Source organism: Lonchura striata, chromosome 7 (genome assembly GCF_046129695.1).
Source record: "Lonchura striata isolate bLonStr1 chromosome 7, bLonStr1.mat, whole genome shotgun sequence".
Taxonomy (NCBI): domain Eukaryota; kingdom Metazoa; phylum Chordata; class Aves; order Passeriformes; family Estrildidae; genus Lonchura; species Lonchura striata.
Genome location: NC_134609.1, coordinates 11052582 through 11077524, shown reverse-complemented (window position 1 = coordinate 11077524; position 24943 = coordinate 11052582). Strand labels below are relative to the sequence as shown.

The window sequence follows — 24943 nt, the reverse complement described above, 5'->3', positions numbered from 1 at the left end:
TTATATTATTTATTAATTATTTTATTTTTAGCTCTGTGGTTAAATGTTCATAATCATTTAGTATTTGGGAACAGGTAAGGGTTCCCTCTCAGTGAAGCTTTAGAAAATTAAGACAGTCCTAAGACACTTTCAGCTTCAGTTCCAAACTGCTCCATTCTCTTTACTGTTTAGCAAAAATTAACACTGGGTCAGAGAGCTTCATGCCCCAAAATGCTGCATTGTAGTTGATTGAAGAATACTTGCTTCAGAAAAGCAGCTTGGAATGTGGATCTCTTTGCAGATCAGAATTAGACAGCAAACGCACCTGCAGTGTCTTGGCAGTCAGTGAAAAAATGTGTAAGGGCCTTTGTTGCTGCAACTTAGTTTGATCCTGTACTCTCATTGATTTCAAAATATTTATTTACTTTTATGGTTGGTATAGAGGTACTAAATGTTGCTGTTTTGGCAGTGTTTTTCTTTATGTAGTACAGTGACTAGAAAGACATCTAGGTATACGTTGTTTTTAAGGTATGATTTTCATTCCGAGATTTTAATTATATTTGGGGTTTCAGTATAAACTAATAACAGCAGTTTGGGTGGTCATTTATGAAAGTGATTGTTTCAACAGTAGTTTATATGGTTTTCTTAAATGATAAGAATTTCCAATTTGGGTTATGGCTTTAGTGCAAACTGTATAGCAGTATCTTAAACTCTTGGAAGAGTAACTTCCCCCAGAAGTTAATACCACTGGATTTTTCTTAGTACCTCTGAAGTTCACAGTGGTTTGCATTGATGCAAATTATCAAAATTTGCATTGAGGAGAATTATCAGTCCTACAAATGCCATTGAAATTGTAAACTTACAAGAAATTGAATTATTTTTATTTCCTAAGTTAAGGAAGAATATTTTTCTAGGAATAGGTGGGGAAAAAAAATCTTTCTTTTCACACTCTGAAGTAGAATGTGATTACTGGTTTTTAGCCCACCCGCCTCAACATGGTTAGAAGACACAACCTAGTATATTTTGTTGCTTCCCAAACACCCTGTACCCTGGAGGCACAGCAATAAACAGTTGGATGAGAGTAGTGGAGTATGTGAAAGGGTATCCCTTGGAAGGGAAGGCTTGGGATTCTCCAGGACTAGGAGCTGTGGGATCTGGTTTGACTTGGTAAACACTGCTTGTAGGGTGTACTGGTAAGCTTTCACCATGGGTTTTTTCAGCAGGATATCTGATGCCTTCCTGTGTTCTGCTGGAACTGCTGCTGTTCATTTTCTCGTGGGTAGATCAGACATAACTGAGACTGCATCTATGTTAATGGTTTTATTTGGCAGCAGTGAAACTTGAAAGCATATCCCCCAGAAGTCCCTGCTTGCTGATCACTGATTTGTTCCACAACTGGTTTAAGCATGTGCAGACTAGACTCTTTTTGGAGAAAACTAGACTAAACTGAAAGCTGTACTCTGGGTTTGCACAAAGCAAGTGTTAACCTCCAGTGAAGTCATCATGATTGGGACCTTTGCGTGTCTTCAAACCATGTGGGTGGTTTGAAGGTACTCAAAGGTATCTTGATATTCTTACCATGTGTTTTTGGGGACAGGATTTAGTAGAAGATGAATAAAGGAGTAAGTATCTTGACAGATTATTGGACATGTAAAGACAATGACAGCTTTCTCTTTCTGACACCTAAGTTGTATTTAGGCCAGAATAGCTTTGTTACTGCGCTGGGCAGGCCATTGTAGCTTGTTGTTCAATAACTGCTACAAGTATACATGTATAAATAGATGTATTCTCAGCCCTGGTAAGGCCACATCTGGAGTACTGTGTCCAGTTCTGGGCCCTCAGCACAAATAAGACAAGGAGCTTTTGGAGAGGGTCTGATGGAGGTCACAAAGATGGGACTGGAGCATCCCTCTGAAGAGGAGAGACTGTGGGAGCTGGGCCTATTTAGTCTGGAAATGAGAAGACTCAGAATCTAATCAATCCATAGAAATGCTTCAAAGGTGTGTGTCAAGGAGATGCAGCCAGACTCTTTTCAGTGGTGCTCAGAATCAGGAAAGAAGCAATAAACTAAACCACAAGTTCCACGTCAGCCTGGGGAAGAGCTTTACATTGCGGGTGGACAGGCTGGAGCAGGGAGGCAGTGGAGCAGGCTGCCCAGGGAGGCAGTAGTGCCTGCTGTGCCACAAGATCTTGAGACATTTATTAGCTAGCAGTCACTTCATCTGTACTCAACTCATGCACCTCTGAAAAGCAAAAAACCAATTAAAAATTCTAAACCAGCTAGAAAAGAAACCAAATTAATTTAACTTCATCTTCTCAAGCTTTCTCCTTCAGTGATGAAATTGCAGTTTTTACAAAACTAAGGAACATTCTTTCAAAATGTAAATATCTTTGTCTTTGCCATCTGTGTGTTTTAGGGTGTGTTAAAACTCTTCTTTTGCACCATGTCACAGGCTTTTTATGGAGCCTGTGTTTCTCTGGGTGTATGGCACATTGCCAAAGGCTAACTATATTGCCAGTAAAATAGTGTTTTACAGAACTTCTGTGGAAATCACATTTCCACTCTTTTATTCCAACTGGATTTTATTAATTTGGTCTCCTTTTTTTTTTTATGCTTTCAGTGGATGTGGTTCATACAAGCTATCTAACAAAACAATGAAAATACAATCTACTTTTGATAAATGGGCATTAGCATTCTTGGTATACTTTTCATTTATCAAGACACAATGCTTTCTGAAGAATTTGGTTTCATGTTATTAATACTAAATTTAGTTTGCTATATAATGATTTCTTAACATAAATTAAGTAGCTAATATATTAATTTTTGCCCTTTTACTCCTTTACTTCTATATATACCTGTTACAATAGCAGTGTATTAGATGTAGCTTTGTAATTTAAAATATCTTCTTTGCCATGTTGCCATTGCCCAAACTGTGCTACAGTATTCTTCAGTAATAGAATTTGTTTTGATATTTAAACTAAGATTATAATTTTTTAAACTGTTCTGGTCCTATGTTTGTAAATTAATTTGCAAGGGGCATGGAAGGAGAAGTGATTGTGGTGTATTTTAAAACTGTGCTAAGTTTGATGTATATTTTATGACATAGATACTGGTGTGCTAGTCTTCAGGAAAAATGTAAGCAAATGGAAGTTATAGAGGTAGTTTTATTGGCTGAGTTGCATAGAAGCAGAGTAAAAGTCTTGCTACTTTTAGAGATGCTGCTTGTTTATTTTGACTGTTAATAATACCACCAGCTATTTCTCTGAATTTCTGTTCTTTATTGAATATTTCTGTGTCTGTGATGGTGAAACAGCTAGGAAGAGTTTATGCTGTGAAGACACATTCAGTGTGCTGTGGCAAATGTCTAACTTGTTTTTGTTCAGTGTTATATTACAACTTTTCTAATACCATTGCGGTCGTCTGTAATTGTTTGGGTATCTGGTGTGCATTATTTCTAGCCATTTTAATGAAATATTACAGTTATTAACTATGGCTACTGGTTTATAGTGGCTGTAATCCTTGAATGTTGTCTGTTATTGTAGTTTAGGACCACTTTGTTAGAGCATTAGGCACCTTCTGGTTTGCATCAAGGTGGCTGTCTAATGGATCATTAACTGCTAGTGAGGCCCGGGTCCTTGGGGACTCGCTGGGTACAGCACTTGTGGTATGAGAACAAAAGCTCATGGGGAAGAAATCTGAATTTAGTGCGCCCTGATGCCGTGTGAAATGAAATTACTCTGTCCTCATAATATCTTGGGGTTTGCTGAAACACTTTGTTGCTACAAGTGCAGTGTGTTTTACATGCTGGGAGTGGGCAGGTGTCGATGGAGTGGACGCTCCCGAGGCAAATGCCGCTGTTCTCTGCTCTGTTCAGGATGCTGATCTCGGTACTGCTTTTCTCGTAGGCATTCGTTGCCTTCTGAAGAAAATTGTTCTTATTCTCCTCACTAACTGCGAAGACAGCACAGTAACAGTTATAGGTGGGTTTTGTGTATTTTCTCCTGCCCCATTTTTCTGCTATGGATGCTTTTCCCCCTAGCTCTTCTTCAAATAATATGTGGAGAGCTAGTGATGTATGAAGAACGGCTGATGAAAGGGGAGTTCATACCTGTGTGGGTTTTTTGGTAATCTGTGCTTTTCTGAGGCCTCCTCTTCCTGGCCTTCCAATAGTACATTTAGCATCTAAACTTCCCTTTGTTGGAGATGGTTCCATGGTGAGATCAGTCCCAAGCCTTGCTTCTCAGCCTCAGTGTGATAGTCAGAGGCAACAAAGGGATTCCTCTTAAGGTTTCTAATTAAAAATATCCTCTTGGTCGATTAGAATTTCTACTTCACTTGGGCTATTCAGAGTTTGGTGAGAGGTGATGCCAGATTCCTGAGAAGTGTTCAGGTCTTAGGAGATAGCTAAATATTTGGTCTTCTTCCTCTGCAATCTTGTTGATGGAATTGTGTGTGTTTTGTGTGTTTCTGCCAGATAACAGATGCCTTTAGATACCTTTACCTGTATTTTAAAATTCAGCTCAGAGAGACTTCTGCTGTGTCTCTGACCTTACTGAAATTCTTTTGTGAGCCAATACATAGTAAATGTCACAGTTAAGGATAAGAGTGATTTTTACTACAAATTGCTGCCATGGTTTATCAAGTATGAAGTCAGCACTTTTTCTTAAGTTAGAATTTCATTTAGCTGTCTTAATTAAGAAAGAACAGCATGTACTGAAAGAGAGTGCTTCAGTCCCTCAAACTATGAGTGTAGACTGTAAAATAGTAATTACAGAGTTGAATCTTACTTGCGAAGGGATCTAAATATTAAAGCTTCAGTGCTCAAGCAACCAAGATTTATCAGGATTTGTCAAATAGTAAATGTCCAAACACCTTTCTCAAATGTAGAAGTACTCCTTTAAGCAATGTGTGTGATGAGAGATCAATCAGTATAGAAGGTTGGAGTTGCTCTTACCCATCTCAATTTTAAATAGATTAATCTATGTTCATGTTGGTTTTGACTGACATAAGAAAGCATATAAACAGTATATTTTCAGCAAACACTGTGACCCTGGTTCTCTTGGTTGGACATTAGCTTGTTGGTAATTTAAAATTGACACGTTAATCCTAAATAAAATAGGAGGACAATTCAAATCCAGTACATTTTGGGGGAAAATGAAAACAAAAAGAAGGAAACAGGAACTAAAATAATCCTCAGAAATGTCAGGGGTTTTTTTTTGAGGTTGGGAATTGGAGAAAAGGGGAGTTGCATTTGATTATCTGTTACTGCCTGCTTGCTTGTTCCTGAGCACATGGAGGTATGGTTCTGAACAAAAGACACAGTTCTCAATTGCACCCTGTTGATACACAATTTTAACTGTGTCAGAATTTAGTTAGCAGACTAACACACAGAGCTATGCTTTAAAAGCTCAGGATTTGTATATCTTTAGTTACCTGTTACAACTGAATTCTGAATATATTTTGTCACTATTAGATTTTCCTAATCTGTAAAAAATACTTTTCTGTAAAAATGTTATTTTTAATATGTATACTTGATAATTACAAAATTGATAAAAAACCGCATTGCTCCTTGACTTCAAAAGAGTTCATTTGACCCTTTTGACTCAAGCCCTTGGCTGTAAGAAGCGCCAAATTAAGCTGTTGTTGTTTTGCTTCCCCCCTCCCTCCATTAGCAATCATTCTGTTGCACACAGTACGTGATAAATCAAGGGCAGGAGCTTTAGAGTTGCCATAACATGACATTACCTATCAGCTCGTCAAGTCTGTGTTGACTCTGCGCCTTTTAGGCTGTATATTTCTTCAAAGTCTAGTGCCAGTTACTTAGTCAGCTCTAACTAATTTCAGAGTGGAAGGGAAACTTTACTGGAGTGCTGTTTGGGATCTGCTTTTTAATCCTGGTCTGTTTAATGTTTGCCTCCTGACATTCTAGGCCAGACATCATTTTAATGGTATGTGTGGTGATAAAGCCAATAAACTGTCAAGATGATTGATAATCTAAGCATTATAGCAATATGACTTTCCTGTTCTCCTCTGTGCTTTAGATGATGGTTTCCAAATTGAATTCTTACAGTGTGCTGTATGCTTGTTGGAGAGACTCTGAACAAACAGTTGGAAGGAGCTAGCACTTACTAATGCAGGCTTTTAGATTTAAATGTCTGTTATTATTGGAAGGACTTTTAATTTGGGAAATGTTAAGTGGGGAGTCTAACATTGTAATAGTCTTGGTCTCTAAATTTTTGAAATTCTGCTATTTTTATGGCCACCTGGGATGAGTCTTAAAATTTCACATGGCAGATTTCTTTATCTGTACTGTCTTTCAACTAGAGATAACAAAGAGCAGTGCAGTGTGTGTGGGGCTTCTGTGTTCCCTTAAGCAAATTCAGCAGCCGTTTTTCATCATCTTAATGGAAAGTCATTGATCAGACTTGCTCACTTTTTATTTTGGGGAGCTTGGAGGCAATTGATTTGGATTATTTTTGCATGATGCCTAAAATTAATGGTTTTCATCTTGTACTTTCATGCTGGCCCCTGGACAGTGACAGGACCAGGACAAAAGAATGATAGATATTTGTGTTTTGGAGCTGCTATGCATGAACCTTTTTTTGTTTGTTTGTTTAAGTTTGCCGGTACATTAGTTTCCTGTTTGTATCCATTTCTTTTTCCTTAAGTAGAAGTTAGCACTCCTGCGCTGAAGAAATTTACACAGGTAATCCTCATTAACATGCATCAGTCAATAAATTTTGCATGCTTTTGTATCCCTTCTGGAGTGAGGTCAAAGCCAATTGATATTTTAAACTGTGTCAATTTTCTTTTGATCCCAATTCACTGTCTTGCCATCACAGACATACCCCAGATTCTGGGCATTTGGGTACAAATATTTCTTGAGTGATATTTAAGCTTTGGGCAGTAATGCTGTTTTCTGCCCAGTTTTGCTATAAACATTTCCCCATTGAAATGAATTGTGTTATATAGGTGAATGTAAAGTGGTGCTGTATTAGCAAAACACCTTTATTCAATAGGTTTTTCACTGCATGGTCAGCATGGATGATTTGGGCTTTGGATTAACCTGTTTTTGTTGGGAATAATCAAACTGAAAAATCGTGTGTGAATTGATGTGCCCACACCAGTGATGCCCTCACTGCTCCCCATATGTGCTGAAAGATGTCTCCCTCAGTTCTTGGCTGCTGGGGATGGAGTCCTGTGATGCTGCCATTCCCATGGAACTGCTGGTGAACTGTTTCTCTGGGCTTTTAGCATGAGACTGTGGAAAGGCACGAGAAGATCGCAATAAAAGCTTTTGACCCATGTGGAAAGTCAGTGGGTTAACCAGTCTGGTGGAAGGCTTTTTGTGTCAATAGGAACTAGATGGTAGCTTGAGAACTTTGGTCATTCTACAGTTGATGCATATTTCAGAGCAGTCAGAGCTTAGAAAATAATTTGTCCCTGTTTATACCTCTAGGGTAGCTCTCCAAAAGGAGTATTTTGATTTTAGCTTTGACTTGTTCTTTCACCTTCTCTCCTCTTCCTACAGTCAACCCATCTTTCTTCCACTAACAGTTTGCCAGTTTAAGTTGTGCTTCTTTTATGTTGCCAGGATGATCTAGTGTGTGGCTGTGTTCACAAAATTGCACGAAAGCACTCCGTTGAATAACGGGGACAGACCAGAAACGACTTTGAGAGATATTCCAGAGAATGGATTGGTAAGGACTGGGGGTTTATTGCATCCTTTTGGGAGTTAGAGCAAGGAAACTTCTGGATTTAATCCAAACCTAGAAACAGACCTGATGTACAGTGAATCTTTTAGGTGGGCTTTGCCTAATCTTCAGGAGAAATTTGTCTGTGTTCTAGGGATCTTTCTAAGGTGTCTTGTTCTGCCCCTCTGCTTTTTGGAGTGCTTACTTTTTATTCTAGGAAGAACTGGAACAAAGTAGCGTTTGCTGGTACTGAAGCCCTTCATTTTTGGGGGAATGGCCAGGATTAAGCCAGAATAAATAGAAGGTTATATTAAGTTTCAGGCAGGTGGAGAATGGGTGTTGACAGCTATGATGGCCAGATTAGATTGATTGTGTACTCCTTGGAATTATGTTTCTTAGAATGTTTGAGTCAAATTCTAGTTGTGTCACTCTTCTCAAAAAAATGAAGCTGAACTAAGCATTTTTTTCTTTGCAACCTAAAGACTTCCCAGTGCAACATTGAACTTGTCCTCATCTACAAACATAAAAGGCTGAAACCTAATTTACTCCTGCAAAATAAGAGCTTGTGTTTTGCAAAAACAACTGGGGAACAGTGAACTGAGTGTAAACACTACTGCACTGTGCTATTACAATTTTATTTCATCAGCTTTTTAAAGACCTTTACAGTCATTTTAATTGGTACTTGGTGAAAACAAGAAAAAAGTTTCACAGTCAACTTCTTTACTCATATTTGCATGATTACCTATGTTGTTTTTTTCTTCTTTTGCTTCTTTGTTTTCCTTTCTTTTAATTGTTTTTTAACAGTAATTATTAAAAAACCAGAAGTTTAATAATGGCTTGTCTACTGAAGTAAGTGAAAACTGTTCCAGAACAAATTTGGTTGTGTTTGAACAGATTTCTCCCTAGATGTTCCTAGGGTAGATTGACCTTTTCTTTTTTTCATTTTATTCCCTCTCAGGGTGGAGGAGGCCAACTGTACAGTGGAGTGATACAAGCAAACTGTGAATTTGTCATGTAAGCAAAGAATCTTAGACATGCAGGGAAAGGATGCATCCATTTAATTGGTTTTCTCCACCTTCTCTGTCCAGTAGCATCTGAGATGGTGTACACAGCTTCATGGTGTCGATGTTTTGTCTTCTTTTAAGACTGACTTTTTCCCGGCATGTGACAGGTTGATAAGAAAAATAAAATGTAGTAAGATTGCTACTGTTCATCTGTTGCTTCTGTCATGTTTGTTAGAGTGATTGGGGGGCATTACCTTTTTATTGTTTAATAAACAACTACAGCTTTAAAATCTGTAGTTCTGTGGCCTCTAGTTCTTATATGTCTGCTATAATCAAATGATTACTAGGTTCACCTAAATGCATTTGTACTGTACCTGATTTTGTTATATGATGTGAACAAAGCAAGATACCTTAAGATCTTCGGCTGAGGTTTTTGTGTAACTGGACATTATTTTATGTGAAAAGGAAAAAAATGCAACATTTTTCTTTCTTCCTAGCCATACATCATATTCTTACTTGACTGTCTATAAAACAACGTAGGCAGCCACTTTGTAACTGTTCTAGAAGTAGCACATTAAGTGTTCAGCTGTGTAGGTAATGATGATTGTGCAGAATTGAGCACTGCTTGTGTATTCATAGGTAATAGCTCCCCATTGTTGGGTCGATTTGTGCTAGGTGTTTTTTCCCTTCAGAAGAAAGATGGTTTTGTGTAGATGCTATTTCATCCACTTTGCCCCAAGAAAGACATTAGTAATTTATAAATAAAATACATATAAAAATAGGAGAAATCGGATGGCAGATTTTTTTTTTTGCAACAAAGAAACTGCTAATTTCAATTTCACTGTGAGGTGAAGTTGAAATACTTTTACTTACTGACTTATCAACTGTTGAATTTTAGGACTTAGGAAAATTAATTAGTTCATGTAACTTGTGTAGAGGAGGAGTCTTGGCTTGGGTCTCTCATCTGTTAGAAAAGGGAGCAATAAATATCTTGTTTTTTGAGCTTTGGATTGTATCTCCAAGTGATAGCACTCAGCCAGAAAATTTAGCACGTGCTTTATTTGATGGGGAGCTCAGCTGTGGCTCCATATAGCTGTGTGGAAGTGAGAGCTTGCAGAAAATGGGTTGTGGTCTTCTTAAAATTTAATTTATTTATTTATTAACAGGTGGGATATGGCAATAATTTTCTTTTTTTCCCCCCCTCTCTGGGGTGGGGATGAAGCTGGTTGAGCTCACTAAGGTCTTACTGTCTATCCCAAATAGTGGATATGAAAATTAGAAATTTTTATAAGACCTTTCTAATTCTGTACCTGATTGTCCATTAGATTTTAGTGCTGTGTAATTTAGTCTGTTATCTTCTGATGGTTTATAATTTTAGATCTCTACTAAAGCATAGGCATTTTTTTCTTAGATTCTTTTTTTCTTCTTTAGGTATTGGTTTAGGCATTCTCCTATTTTCCTTAGGATTTGTTTGCTCTCTTTGTGGACACTCTGTTGTCTTCAGTTCAGATAAGCTGACTACATTCTATTTCTGCAATATTTTCTGAAAAGTTACTTGTTTTCAGAGTATTTTCATATTTAAATGGCAAAGGATCTGCTGATAAACTAACAAATAGGAGTGAAGTGGGATGTGGAGTGGAGTGGCAAATCTTGAATCATATCCCCAGCTGAAAGTCACCTTAGGGATTAGCTGAATAAAAACTCTAGCAAAAAGAGGAAAAAAAATGTTTAGTGCATGTTATCTTTTAAAGTAAGACTTACCAACTAATGACCACTGATCAAATTGTTTTCTACAAGTAGTTGTAGAAAGAGTACATAAATGTGGTAAATCCTTGATCAAGTTTGTTCAGTGGGAAGGAAATACCGTGCAGGAGTTGTTTGATGGGGTCCAGCTGTGGGTTCAGGGGGGACCCAGGTCCTGCTGTGTGCCCTGCAGCGCTGTTCTGGAGCCCAGCAATGCTGGGGTTTGTGTGATCTGTCCATGGTAGCTCTGCTGTACTTTGCCATTGCCTGTCCCACTCTCCTGTCTTCCAGGCTTTAAGACATGGTTTGGTTTCACAGTGGGGTGCAAAGTTTCCTTTGAGACGGTGATAAAGCAAAAGAACATTTCTATTCTAGAAGAAACCCTAAAGGAAAGAACTTGGAAAGCTCTCTACAGTCTGCTTTTCAAGTCAACTAGCTCATTTCTGGCTGTGGCCAGTAACAGGAGTGAGCTTGGTACTTGGAAAATGAATGACTGCATTGTGGCTGTATATTTCTGCTGCAGTTTTCCTCCATGCTCTTTAACAACAACTATTTGAGTATTGATCTGCTAGTGCCTAATAGCTTAGAAACACTGTGAATGTGATATGAGGATTAGAAAACTATGCCCCTAAACCCAAAAGCATTGAATACATATATATCCTTCTCCTTGTGATTTAGTTCCAATTGAAATTTATGGTGCTGGTCATGTGAGTAAAATTATAGGATGATGACTCTGAGTGCTTTTATATGTCTGGAAAAGCATGTGGGATACAGGAACGTGATTAAGTGAACTATAATAAATTGCTTACTTTGCAAAATTGGCCACCAATTATTAAGTAGGACTATAGACTGTTTAAACACAGAAAGAAAGCTGGATAGGGTTCAAAGTACACAAAAATGCTTTGTTTTGCTTAGATGATCAATGGAAAAGAACAACTCTGTGTGGTTTTGCTTTACATAAAAAAAAAATCAACCCTTACCATAAATTGTTAGGCATGGGGATTTTTTTGTGTCAGTCAAAATAATTTTTCAACAGAGCATGAAAATGGAAGACTGAGAATCTGAATGGTTCTGCTTTAGAATCACACTGAAAGTTTTTTATTTTATGTAAATAGAGATTGATGGAACATTTTACACAGAGTGCAGGTTTTTGACAAAAAGTATTGATGGTTGCTTTCAGTAAGTGTTACTGGAGATGACAGAACATTGCATTTTAAGATGAATTACAGTAGAAACTCCCTCTTTGGGAATGTCATACATTTTATTTCATCTGTTGTTTTGAGAAGGAATGACTAAAGTCATAAATACCACAGACTGATCTCTCTTTCCTTAACATCTTATAGATCTTGCATTATTTTGCAGTGCTTAGTAGAAGTATATTAAAAATAATTAGGAAACTGCTTGGATTTTGTTAAGATCTACTTACTGTACTTTGTGGGTTTTTAAGTGTCAACTTGTTTTGATGCTAATCCTTAAGGAATAGCCCTTTGATTTTTATATTGGCTTATATTTAAACCATCAGAAAACCAAAATCCTTTGTCTGATGCATTTGGAGGCAAATTAAATTCAGAGGTCTAGTTTGAGTGATATGAGACTTCTTTTTTCAAAGTCAAGTTGATCAACTTTATGGCACCCAATGTTAAATTCCCAATTAACACTTCCAAAAATACTGCAATGTCTATAAACAGAAGAGAAGTTTTCAAAATGTTTTGTCCTACTACTGTGCATAGTTTTGCAGAAATCTCTCTTGAAGTGATAACAGAAAACCAGACACCTGGAATGGCTGAATTCCTAGAAATGAAGTGGGATTTGGATAGTGCAATGAGATGATTTAGGTCAATGGGAATTGTAAGCGGTGCTTACTGGAAGATCAATTCTGTTATGTTATAAATGTACATTTGCATTTTGTATTTTAAATATTTTTAAATTGTCCTGTGGTTAAATTAGTTTTAACTTACACAAGAGATGTAGCCTCAGCATTGTTTATGATTGTTGTTTTGATATTCTGTGGAATTTGCCCTCCCACCCCCATGCAATTCCTTAAAAGGACAGAAGGGAGGTTTGAGAAAACATTGTGCACTTGTGAGTGGCAGTATTAAGGAAATTTCAAGGGAGGACACAATGTGAACTTGGACTCTGTGAATTTCATAGCTGATAATGACAGCTTGAAAAGAAAGACTAGATGTCTTCCTGGAAGAGTGATAGGTTTAGCATAGATCAGCTTCTGGGTGTATTTTTCAAGCCTTTTAAAGAATGTTCTCTTTTCTGAACAATAAAAGAGTGATAGTGACATTTTAATGATGAATTTATGTGTAAAAGGGAATATAGCCAAAAGGGTACTGTCACCCTAAAGAAAAAAAAAAAAACCCAAAAAACCTTGTGAAGAGAAGGCTTGTGCTTTAGAAAGGAGTATGGAGAAAGTGACAAATCAAGTATCAACAGTAAAACTGAAGTCTGAGATTGCCTCATTTCTATGTTAGCATTCTAATACCACTTCTCACTGCTTACTGAAAACCAGCTATTTCTTGCCTGCAACTGGGTTATCTTCTGAGAAGAGGGTTGGATTTTTCTTTATTACTTCTATACTCTTGAAAATGATTCCTTGGGAAAGAAAGTTATCTTGGTTTATCATTCTTCCCACAATGAATATTTCTTATTGCTGCTTTGATGGAAAAACATTACTATTTTTTTTCTTTAAATGTAATAATTTTCCCTGTTCTTACAATATAATATTGCCCCAAATTATTTTGAAACCTAGATAGATATGGATCTATTTCATATATTGATTCTGTTCTTTCACCGCTTAATGGCTTCTTTTAACAATATTATGGTCTTCTGGCTTGCATCCATGCTCTAAGCTAAACTGAGGAACATGCCATTGAACTGTGGCTATTCAGTTGTTTAACAGACTAACCCCCTCCCTTCTGCCAAATCCCCTGTGGTGTTCCATATTGGAATGGTGAACACCAGTCAGGTTATTATTAGATAACAAGCCATAGACATCTTCTCAGCTATTGAGGAACTGGTTAAATATGCATAAAGTTCATTGTGGAATTTGTGTTTTACAGTGGACTAAAGCTTGTCACTCGGTGTTTTGCCATATTCAAAAGCTTCTCCTCTTGTTTAGTTTATAGATCCTCAATTGACTTCTTGATAGCCTTATTTTCCCTGCATGTTGATGACCTGAGAGAGAATTTATGGAAACTTCTCCCTGACTGCTTTGCTCAATGCAGGCACACAGAGTGTGGTGATTGGGGTGGGGCTGGCCCAGCCTCATCCCCATGGCACAGCTGTGAGCAGCAGGTGAGCAGCAGTGACAGCAATGAGCCAGGGAGTGCCCAGGGCACTGACCAGCACCAAAGGGAGCAGAGGCTCACAGGGGCACTGCGTGAGCAATCAGGGCTATGAAAGGCTGGGCTGAAGGACAAGAGGAGCAGACGACTGAAGCCTTCTGATGGGGTAAGGTGTTGCCTCTGTATGGGTGAAGCTTTCTGAAGTTGTGTGCTGGCACTCTGTGTGTGGTGTATCTGCAGCAGGGGCTGTGCTAAGTGCTGCGACAGCTCAAGGACTGCCATTGTTTCTGCTGCAGCAGTGTCCTGTAGCTGGGCCTGAAACAACTCTTTTCCACAGGTAGAGCACTGGTTTCCCAGCTCCTCCAACAAACTGTTCCTTTCTCCATAACAAAACATCCTGGCAGATTGTAGCAAGCTGTTGTTTTGTAGCAGGCTGCTGCATAGCAGGCAGTGTTGTGAAATGAATCATGCCTTTTTAAAAAATGTCAATTTATTAATGTCTGGATAATCAGCCTTAGCTGGAGGAAAGAAATAATAATCAGCTGCTGTACTGAGAACGGTTCTCTACTGGTGCCAGGCTTCAGGAAAATGTAAAACTTTGTGGAAGAAAACGGCATTTTCCTATTTTGTAAATGTCCAAAAAATTCCAAATGTATTAGAGTCAATTCCAGGACAAGATTTAAACAGACATTTCAAGGGGACCTTAACCCATGAAATCATCCTATCCTGCAGCCAAAACCCCACCTTCTAACTCCTGAATAAATAGATTCTCATGACAGAATAATTCATCTCCAGTCATGAAAGCATCAGCTTTAAAAGACAGCTTGTAGAGACCCTGTGCTTGTTAGGGCCAGATCAGCAACCCAGATGCCTTGAATGTAAACTCATGAAGGGAAGATTAATTTATCTGTCATCCTATGCTTTGACAGTTGTTGTAAATCTGATTTAGCTCTGAGCAGAAATAGGGGGACCTTTGAATTTATAAGGGTGATACTAAGAAAACTGAACCTAGGCTCTGTAAGCCTTGAAAAAACAAAAGGTACTTAGATTCAGTGAGATCTTAAATAATCTTTAGGCCTAAAAACCAAAAAAATATATAGGCAAGGCTCACTTTCCACTGGTGGTGTGTGTGCCCTAGTGTGGTAGTCCACTGGTACTCTCTCTGGTTAAAAGAAGCAAGACTGTGTTTATTGATCAGTGGTAGCAGACAGCCCTGTAAGCCAAGTGTGTGTGCTTTTATTGAAAATGTGTTGGCACTGGTTTTAGAAGTTTTCCTTTACTGGTGTTTTAAACTTTACAGAAGATATTTTTTACCTTTTTGGAAATTGATAAGGCTGTCAGACTGATTTATTATGGAAGGATGCTGTGTGCAGATTTTATACATCTATGATAGTACATTTGTAAAATCTGAATGAAAATTTTGATAGTCATGACTTCAATGGAGATGGGCTGTTGTCTTACAGTAGGAGCATTTCTCTGTGGAATCAAAACAGGTCATTAAAGCCAAGAAAAGTTTTTCTCATTAGTGCTGCTCTGCTACTATTTTGTGCATTGTGGAAGCTGAACAATAGAGAGTGTCTTCTTCCTTATTCCATGTGCTCCAAATTAAACATAGTAATAGCTGTGGAAATTTGATTCTTGTTTTAATATAAAAAATTGAAAATAAATATGTAACACTGCTAAGACCTGAGCTCCCTAGGATAGAATGGTGCAGTTTTGTGAGGTTAGTATAAGGGCATCTGTAAGTACTGTGCTATCTGCTGTGACTGTTCAGTGAGAGAAAGACTTTAATCTATATGGAAGTGAGTTAGAGTTGATTTATGCTGAATCCAGACTGTCTAAACTTACAAAAACCTGCTTGTAGCATGTTACTTTACATATAGCTGAGGTCTCTCAATGTGTATCATTACTCTGCAGAACTAAATTGCAGTGAAGTACATGATTTCTATCTGCCAGTAAGTTAGAAACTGTGCCTTTTCTTGGTGATGAGGAGGTGACCTGGGTGTGAACTGCTTCTCTGTTGGGCTAGAAGTGAACCATGGTGAACAAATCACTTTTCTTCCTCAATAGGATAGAATACTAATGAGCTCTTTCCCACTTCTTCACTTCCTGCTGCATCCCCTGCTAATTTGGGATCTCACATCTGGTTTTGTAAAGCTGGAAGCTGGTCAGGGTCATCACCCTGTTGCAAGCTTTCAGCAAAAGTTGGTCTGTTTTACCCCCTGCAAATTGCAGGTGTGTTAGCTCAGTCCCAAACTGCAATATGGAAGCTGGTTACTGTGTCAGTGTGGTCTTTTCCTTCTGGATGAGTTGTAGAATCCACTTCAGTGGAGGGTCAACCAGCCTGGTGTTGCTTACTTTACAAGTAGCTCAAGAGGGATCTACTCTTACTTTTAATGAAATAAAAAGGTGTGTATCCCCTCACTGTTGATTAAATTGCAGAATGAATGTGTTAGCACAAAAAAGTATAAAAATAATTTATGTCTCTGTGTTTTGAAACCTAAAAAATGTGAGCTAAGCTTGTCTTGCTGTCTTTTCTAGCAGTGAAAATGACTGTTAAGGTGGAAATGATTTAAAAACCCAACTCCCCAGTTTTTCAGGTGTGAAAGCTAGAGTAGTTGTTGAAATATTGAACTTGAGGTAGATCTATGACAAATTAGTTACTTGCACTCTATGGATTCTGAATAGCTTAGTGTTGTACCCAAATTTGGTTTTTAGGATTTCTTTTAAGGAAGTTTTAATGTGTTTTTTTTTTTTTTCCTCCAAAAATAATGGAGTAACTTAGACTTGTGTAATTTTTGTTTGTTTTAGAGTGCAAGCATGAGTTTTTAAAGGTTTTATTACAACTACAGATATCAAGATGAGGGGAAGTGTATATGGCACTATGTAAGTGAAGTTAGAGTCCGGGACCAATTTCATAAGGTAATTTATTCTTGTGAATAATTCAGCTTGATTCACAACAGATCTGATTTTAATTTCAGGTGTAGTCTGAGTTAGATTTCTAGAAATAAAAATGGCAGCATTTCAAAGTACTATGAAATAATGCCTGCACTTTGTCTGGGAGTGTATAAAATTGTCACTGTTGTAGCAGGATGTTGTTTTGACAGTGCTTTGTACAACTCAGAACAAAAAAAATCTTTGCTGCAAAGATTTTAAAATCTAAGCAATAATGCTGTAAATGCTTGCCCCTTTCCTGATCACATGAAGCTTTAAAATCCTTCATTGATACTGTGTGATGGTCAGAGATGTTCATAATAACATAGAAAAGTAGCAGTCTGTTCATAACTGTAACTCTGAATATATTTTTTTTGTCCCTTGAGTAGAAGCAGAAAACTATATTGTGTCTAATTCTTACACTCATTACTTATGAACTATTACTTATTATTCATGAAAGTAATAAAGACAACTGCCTTAAGCTGAAGCCTCTTACTGTTTTTTGCTCTCTTTATTTTTGGTGTTAATCTCGATATAGAAATATGAGTATTAACGTTAGAGTCAGTTGTGCCAAGTGCAATCCGAGTATATGATTAATTTAGAAATGCAGCAGTAGTGAGCTGAGTGGCCTGTAGTACCAGACTTGTTCTCACTGTGTGCACTCATCTTCTCCGAACATTCTCCAGGGATCAATAGTGGTGCAAGCAATGGAATTTGCTAAATTTTGCATAACTAGCTCATGAAACATCCGAGATGAAAGTTTATTATTTATACACATGCAGTGATCACACAAATGGATTAGTATTAGAAAACTTGCCCCAGAATGTTCCTATTGCTACAAGCAGGAGGCTGGTTTTGTCCCTTTGCTCAAGCAGGGCGCAGCATGGGATTGTGGTGTAGCGAGATCCGAGTATTGGAGGAAGGAGCACCAGTTGTGAGATGATCATGAGCACTGATAGTGTTTTCCAGCCAGCAAAATGGAGGCATTTGGGTATTTTATGTTCTCCTCTTGTTGTGACTGACATCAGCTATACGGCTGAGGGGGTTGTGCATACAGGCTTTAGTTCTGGGCAGTGTGTGATAGTGCAGTGAACATATCTTTGAAGTTGCCCTAATTTTTACTGGTAAAGTGAACAAATTTTTTTAACATACGGGATCTCATTAAATTCTTCCCTAATTCTAATGTTTAAAGACCTTAAGTTACCTATAGGCAATCCACTGGTTTCTCTCTTGCAGAGTATTTTTTTGCCTGTAAAGCAGTGTCTGAAGTGTATCTCGGATATCTCATTTTAACAACAATGAATAGAGCAAAGTTACTTTGTACATAGCTGAGGTGGATGGTCTGGGGACACAAAACAAATCGGTAGCAGGTGTTGGAACTGTGGAGTGCTGCTACAGAAACCTGTTACATTTCTGAAGCTGAAGGCATTGCATGAGTTGACCAGCTGAAGGATGGAACTGCTCTAAGAATTGAGTGCTAAAAAATACTTGGCTTTAATTTTTGTAACACTAGAGCTGTCCTTGATGCCGTACAAACTGACTGCACCTTATAAATATTTCTCTAATTTTAATGAAATTTCACAGTTGAGTTTTTTTTTTCACATCCTTTGAGCGAAGTAGTCCTCTGTTCTGTGATGCTACAGGCAAGCATTCTTTCCATGAAATATGCCTTCTAAAGTATAGCAGGTTGGGAGTTTTTCAAAAGTAAATGAATTTTTGTAGAAGTCAGTATACGCTAGACATCGCTCTAGGGCAAATAGGTTTACATAAAATAATTTTTCCTACCATATAATTGGAACTATTTTGATCAGGAGGAAATTTAACAAAACAAAACCAAAATTCAATGTTGCAAGATATTTCTAAACCTACCTCGCCTCCCATCCCCATTCACTTTTAAAGGCACAGTAGGGAGCCATGGGAAATGTATTTTCATCTCGGGTTGTAGGAGGAATACATATTGTTTCTTTAAGACATCAGGTATTGAGAAATGGCAGGGTGAAAAGTTTGACCTGAACTGCCAGATCTGATCTGCAAGGGGGTAATTGAGTTGCCATGTTTTTTTTCTCCTTAGTTTAAATCAAGTTTTGCTATAGCCCATTTAAGTGTCAGACTGGTAGCAAAACTTGACAACTTCAGGGTGCAGGCTTGCTTTTGATCGGGATTTACATGCAAATCATTTTTCCCTTCAACTGTCAAATCCTGTCTTGACACTCTGAGGGGAGATGCCCACATTTCTTGGAGTTTTTGCTTCTCAAGCCATGCGTATATTGATCAATGCTCTTAGTTGGTGTGTGGAAGAAAATTATTTTGGTAATATGGTGGTTAAACTTTTTATATTTATTTATGTATTTTTTCCTACTCTCTTGCCTGTCAGTCAGCTGTTGCAGCTGGGCTTCTAATCTCCTTTTTGCCTGGAAGAAAATCTAACAATAATCCTGAGTTTGATGTCAGAGAGAAACTAGAGAACTGGGGTAGAGGGTCACCAGTGTACTGGGGAATGGCTTTAAGCTGCAAAACAACACAAAGGATGCTGACAGTCCACATTTTCCTGGGCTTTAAACAAAGTCTTTGGTAAGTTTAAAGAATCTTCTCCTTGCATGACTAAACCTATTGATGGTTTAGAGAAAAAGCTGCCTTAGAAGGCTTAAGACTGAACCTTCTTTCCAATTCTACAGAAAACCTTAAGATGTTAAATTTTTTTACATTGTATAATTGGAGAAAAATTGCAGAGAGGCCCTTGAACTATGAATAAACTATGTGAATGAACGATATGTCTTCTTTTTGTGGCCATATCTAGCAAAACTCATGTGTAATATGCCTTTTAGATGAATTTAATTTCCATTTACACCTGGAGCTAATCTTTTTACAGGAAACTACACTAATGTAAAACCCTGTAATTTCATACTTAAGTGCTTCTAAAAATAAAATTAACATCAGAAATAGACTGGTGAGAATTTCTAAAAACCAAAAACACCCAAAAACCAGCAAACAGAAAATTGCTATTATACCAAATTAAACAAGTAATGCAAATTGCAATGTCTTGCAAGTGATGCTGCTGTTTGGTTTTCTAGTTAAACAATTTTTTCTTTGTACTATTAGTAGAGTAGGGACATCAAACACACTGTTTCACTGAGGTGGCAGGCAGTGTCATGTTTGATAATCTACATATGAAAGCATAACTTTTAAAGTCAAGATTTTGAGACAGAATCTGCTTTATCTGTCTTGGACCTTACTTTAGCAGACAAAAACCTGCATATGCTGACATGTGCTGTGAAATTTTAATTGAATTGTTAATGACACTTTGGAGTGACACAACATGTGAGAAACTTCCAAGAAGCGATCATGGGAAGCCCTTTTTCTTACTGTTACAAAACAGAAGACGCTGGGAACTTGACAAGTCCAAGTGTCTGAGGCCAGGGGAATAATTGATAGCAGGCTGCCTGAATCCAAGGTCCTTCAGCAGTAATTGCAAGCAGGATCTGACTCTCTGATCTCACCAGTGGTATTCACCATGCCAAAACGACCAGGCTTTGACAGATTGCTTTCCTACAGTAATAACTTAGGCATGTTCCCTTCCTCACATGAGGCCACGCTTCCCTCCCACTGGAGAAAATGAGTTGAAAATGAGTTGCTTCTTTTTTTAACGGGGCACTGTTAAAATAACTCTCTTCTATTATATAAGCCCAGTAGTGCCAGGGGACTAAATTTATATGGTTATAAACAAGAGCTATTACTTCAGAATACCACAATGTAATGTTTCACAATTTCTATAGGATTTCGAATATTTTGAAAATAATTGGAGGGGGGAGGTTCCTCCTTCTTGGTCTTAAAAGAGACCCCAAATGCCACATTTTATGTTTAATTGCTTTCATCTCTCTCTGATTTTTATAAAGTGAGTGCTGACATGTATTCAGATTTATATCTTGGATGAATACAAGTCCCCAAAGGGGAACTTAAAGCTATTATTTATTCTACATAGGTTGAAATGAGACCTATTTTATTTGAGTTTTTTAAACTTCCCCATGTTTGGACCCTGTTGTATTTTGATACTTTCATGTACTGTGTTTGTTCCTCCTAACCCCATTTTAAACTTTATTTATTTGTTTTTCCATCTCAAATGTATTTTTTTTTCTGTAAACTATGATTGGGAGCTGTAATATCCTGGATGATATATATTAGTCCTGGATTTACGTTCCTTTTAGTGACAGGATTTTACTAAATCTGATATCAGGACTCCTGTGTGCTACTCTATGGTGGTCTGTGTTCTCTGGCACAGTTAAAAGCCTGGCAACTCCACCCTGTAGCTGTCTAAACAAGGTTTCTCACCAGGCACTAACTTCAAAAGAACTAAGGCTAAGGGAAGCTAAGGCTATGGGAAATTGTAGCCACAATATTAAGTTTATAAAAACTGAACTTCTACAATGACTGCCACTTTCACTAATGTGTGCTAATATTTAACAAAGCCAAGGTATGTTCCCGAAAAAACGGGGGATGGTTTTACATCTCTGAACTGCAAATAAAAAGTGGTAATAATGCAAGGTTCTTAGCTGTGAAAATAATGGTGTGCACATGGTAGAATGCCTATGGTAGCTGTAGGGCATCTGTTTAGTTACTCGGTGGTACTTTGGAATTCTCTGTAGCAAAAGTGAGAAGACTGGAAGGTGAAGTCACGTGGTTCTTGCTCATTAACCCCCAAATCTCTCAGAGACTGCAGAAAGATTCAGGTGATCTGCCCATAATTGCCCCTGGTGCCAGTGAAGAGATTCTTGCACAGTCATCATGTCAGGATCCAATCCTGGGGTCTTGGCACAGCCTGGCAAGATCTAACATTCTTTTACCTAGGAAATATTGGGCCATGTAAGTGTTCTTTTTTTTTTTTTTTTTAAAGAAAAAAATTTTCTTCCTTTGTCTTCCTTGAGTTAACCTCATATTTTTTTTTTAAATTGTAAAGAACAGCTTGAAAATGATTAATGGAAACTTCAATCTATGAATATATACTGCTGTAGTTCTCAACAAATAACTTCAAGTATGTAGCTTTAAAATTAGATGAATCGTTCACCATATACCTGATGGGTCATGTAGCTTACCCATAAGCTTCTATAAACTTTAGGGATCATGTGAACACTTTTAGAGAATATTGCTAGAGATTTGACTTGCTTTGGTTGTTGCAAATAAGTCTTAATTTGTAATAAATTTTTATTTGTGGAAAATTACAGGACAAGAATTAAGCCAAGGTATTTAAATAACTGAATTTTGGGGTCAAACCCAATTTATTAAAATGGAAGAAGCAGAAGGGAGAGTGAAGCTTGGCACTGGTTTTGCAATAATGATTTATCTGCACTTTGAGCCCATCCTTTGGACAGACCTTTGTCTGAACTGCAGCTGGCTTGGTTTATGTATGACCTGCTGGGAACTGAGGTTGTAATGAAAAACAGTTATTCTTTCAAATTACTCACAAGAAATGGTGTCTATTTTATCAAGTGCTCTTCTTAATTTGGCACATGGTAAGACTTTTAATATTTATTTTTTCTCCATTAATCACACTGTATCTCATAAGAAGTCTAAACACAGTGATGAAATACTGTATGCTTTCCTTAAAGCATTCTGACGACAAATGCTTCTCTGGAGAGCAGCTGTCGTGAGCTCTTACCTTTAATTAATGAAATTATTTGTAGAGGTTTTGTGTGTGTGTGTGTTGCCATTTTATGAACTTTCCGAAATTCTTCTCAGATCAGGATTGAGTTTCACAATTTGGCAGACTAGCTAGTGATTACAGGTTTACAGGACAATAAAGAATGAGGAAAGAGTAACTGTTTTTTTTCCCTTTGTTATGGTTACAACTCTCTTTAAATGTGAACTATGTGTTCTGATCTGTGCAAAATAAACACAGCTCTCCTGTTAATCTGAACATCTAAAAGTTAAATAATAGTAGTTTGGAGAAAACCTGAAGATTATCATAACTTAGACTGTGTCTTTGTGTGTTTATTACCAAATAACAGAGTTCAAATGTTCACAGAAAATAGGAGTGCTAAATTAAGAATTCATGTATAGACCTAAAAAAAATAAATTCTGAGTTCTGTGGGAACAAAGTAGTTGTTTTACATATAGACACTTTGAGAGACCAGAATGAGACTACCTGGAGGACAGAAAAATGGATGTGTAATAAGTAGTTCTACCTCCTAATGTTATTAAAGGTGCTGACAATACTCTTTCCACACTTTTTCTATTATTTTTGTTCTCATACAAATGTAGCATCAGTCTATTTGCTAAATTGTTATGTGTCTCCTCTTGTTGCTTTAATCCACAATTAAATAGCCAGTTTATTGTAACTTCATGCCACAAAGGGAAGAAATTGCATCTGCTCCTGAAGAAGACATTAGATTAAGAGGTATTATTGTTCCCTTTAGTTTTATGTAAGCTGGAGAGTTTGAGTAATAGGATATGATGCTGAAATAGTATTTTGTTTACATGTTGGCTTTTAGAATTTGGCACTAATTCTCAGTATTTAAACTCCCCTCAATGGTACAAACAGAACATCACTGTTTTTAATATGGGTCACTTTGTTAGGAGATACAGTTGAGATCAATGTATTGACCAGAAATATCCATAAATTGATATATGAATCAGTAAACTTTTAGTGAGAACTGTAGTAACATTAGTTACCTTGTCTGTGGATCTGTTTCCCTTGATGTTTTTGAAGTGTTGACTCTAAAATGCTGGTTAAAAGTATAGTTAGCAGATTCCTTTTTCTTGTGTTAGGGAAGCTTGTGCAGTTTTTGGCATAAATAATTTTTCAGTTTCATTCTTATAGTGTCCATCACACAACAACTAATAAAAATGGTGTGCTTTGAGCAAAATCTGTGTGGGGTTCCTGGGCCTCTCTATGTGTTCTGTATGTAGTAACTGGGCCCACAGCTGCTTACACTGTATTTCAATATCAAGTGACTAAGTAAAATTAGCAATGAGCTCTGAAGACCTGTTCAGTTCCATTGTTTGAGTTGAATTTTCTTGTTTTAATGGTTTCCCATTGCAAGAATTCCACATTTGGATTTCTTACAGCATCTTTTGTCTCCTAGAAGTGCTGAGAAGATGGAAGTGTTTGCTTAAAGAATAAACAGTTGGATTTAATACAAAGGGTGTGATTTTTTTTTTTCTCCTTCTGAGAAGTGAAAGCAGAGCAGTATATTCTTTCAGTCAGGCACAAAGTGACTGTTATAGTATATTTTGCATTAATTCATGGAGGGACACTTGCCTAAATCACTTTCTGTCTCTTGTGGAAGTCTTTGATCCCAGTGACAGTTTGACTGCATTAGTGAGAGTGTATTGGTTAATCCTTTGCTTAACTTGTTCTTTTTGGCACAGCCAGGGGCCTTTCCAAAGATAATCTGTCAGCATAGGCTAAATCCTAATCAAACAGGGCAAAAGAGGAGCTGGGAGATGTGTTGTAGGCTGAGGAAGGCCTTTTGGGTCTAGATACTTTTTTATATGGTACTTTTTAATGTACTCTGAAAATGTAAGTTTTTATATAAACTTGACCTAGTCATGAGGGTTTGCATTCTCTTTGACCACACTGGTTAAAGAGTGCATTTCAGAGGCTAAAAATGTAGTGTATCTGATTTGCTATCAGTAGCTGGTTATGATAGGTGTTGGGTTCTGTTCAATCCCCTTAGTCATTTAATACTGAACAAAATTTCTAGTTCCATAAGGTAAAAAACTGGTGGTGACAGAAATCTTACTCATTGAAAAATGTGGGATCTGAAAAACCTGGTCACAATGTGGATGGTTAAGATTCTAAGCCAAAACCTTTCTTTTTCACTGGGCAAGTGAATGAAAAAGGAAACGATCATCCAAATTGGGAGTGTTCTAGGTTGCCTTTAACCTGACCAATGAATTACCACTGATAAGAACTACATGAGACATAAAAGTTGCAATCAGTGTCCTTGGCTGCCTAGCATAGAATCAACTGGTGTACATTGATCTACTTCTGCAAAAATAAATTGGAATTACAAAAGATCAGGAGAGGCCTTTTCTTTCTCCAGAATAAAATATATCTTGATATTATTCTTTATTAGTAGAGGTAATGTCAAAGCTGTTCTTTCAGAATTGAAGTGTTTCAGTTTCCTTGCAGAATGGTGCTTAAAAAGTGCTTATTAATGTACAAGTGGAGGGAAACCTGAGATACATTTTTTCCCTTGTCAGTTCAGCAATCAACTGTAATAAGAGCTGATGTAAAATTTTCATACACTTTAAGGCATTCTTTAATGTCTTTATGCTACTTGAAATGAAAATGGAAAG

General features: G+C 37.3%; 1 protein-coding gene and 1 long non-coding RNA gene across 3 annotated transcripts in view; both read left to right on the top strand.

The window, feature by feature from the left end:
- LRMDA (leucine rich melanocyte differentiation associated) overlaps positions 1-24943 on the top strand; it is a 606948-nt gene that overhangs the window by 37128 nt on the left and 544877 nt on the right. The gene's annotated exons all lie outside the window — the stretch shown is intronic.
- On the top strand, positions 7611-8887 carry LOC116183806 (uncharacterized). The gene is made up of 2 exons (XR_004148502.1): positions 7611-7680; positions 8633-8887. It is a non-coding gene; the product is annotated as an uncharacterized LOC116183806 (long non-coding RNA).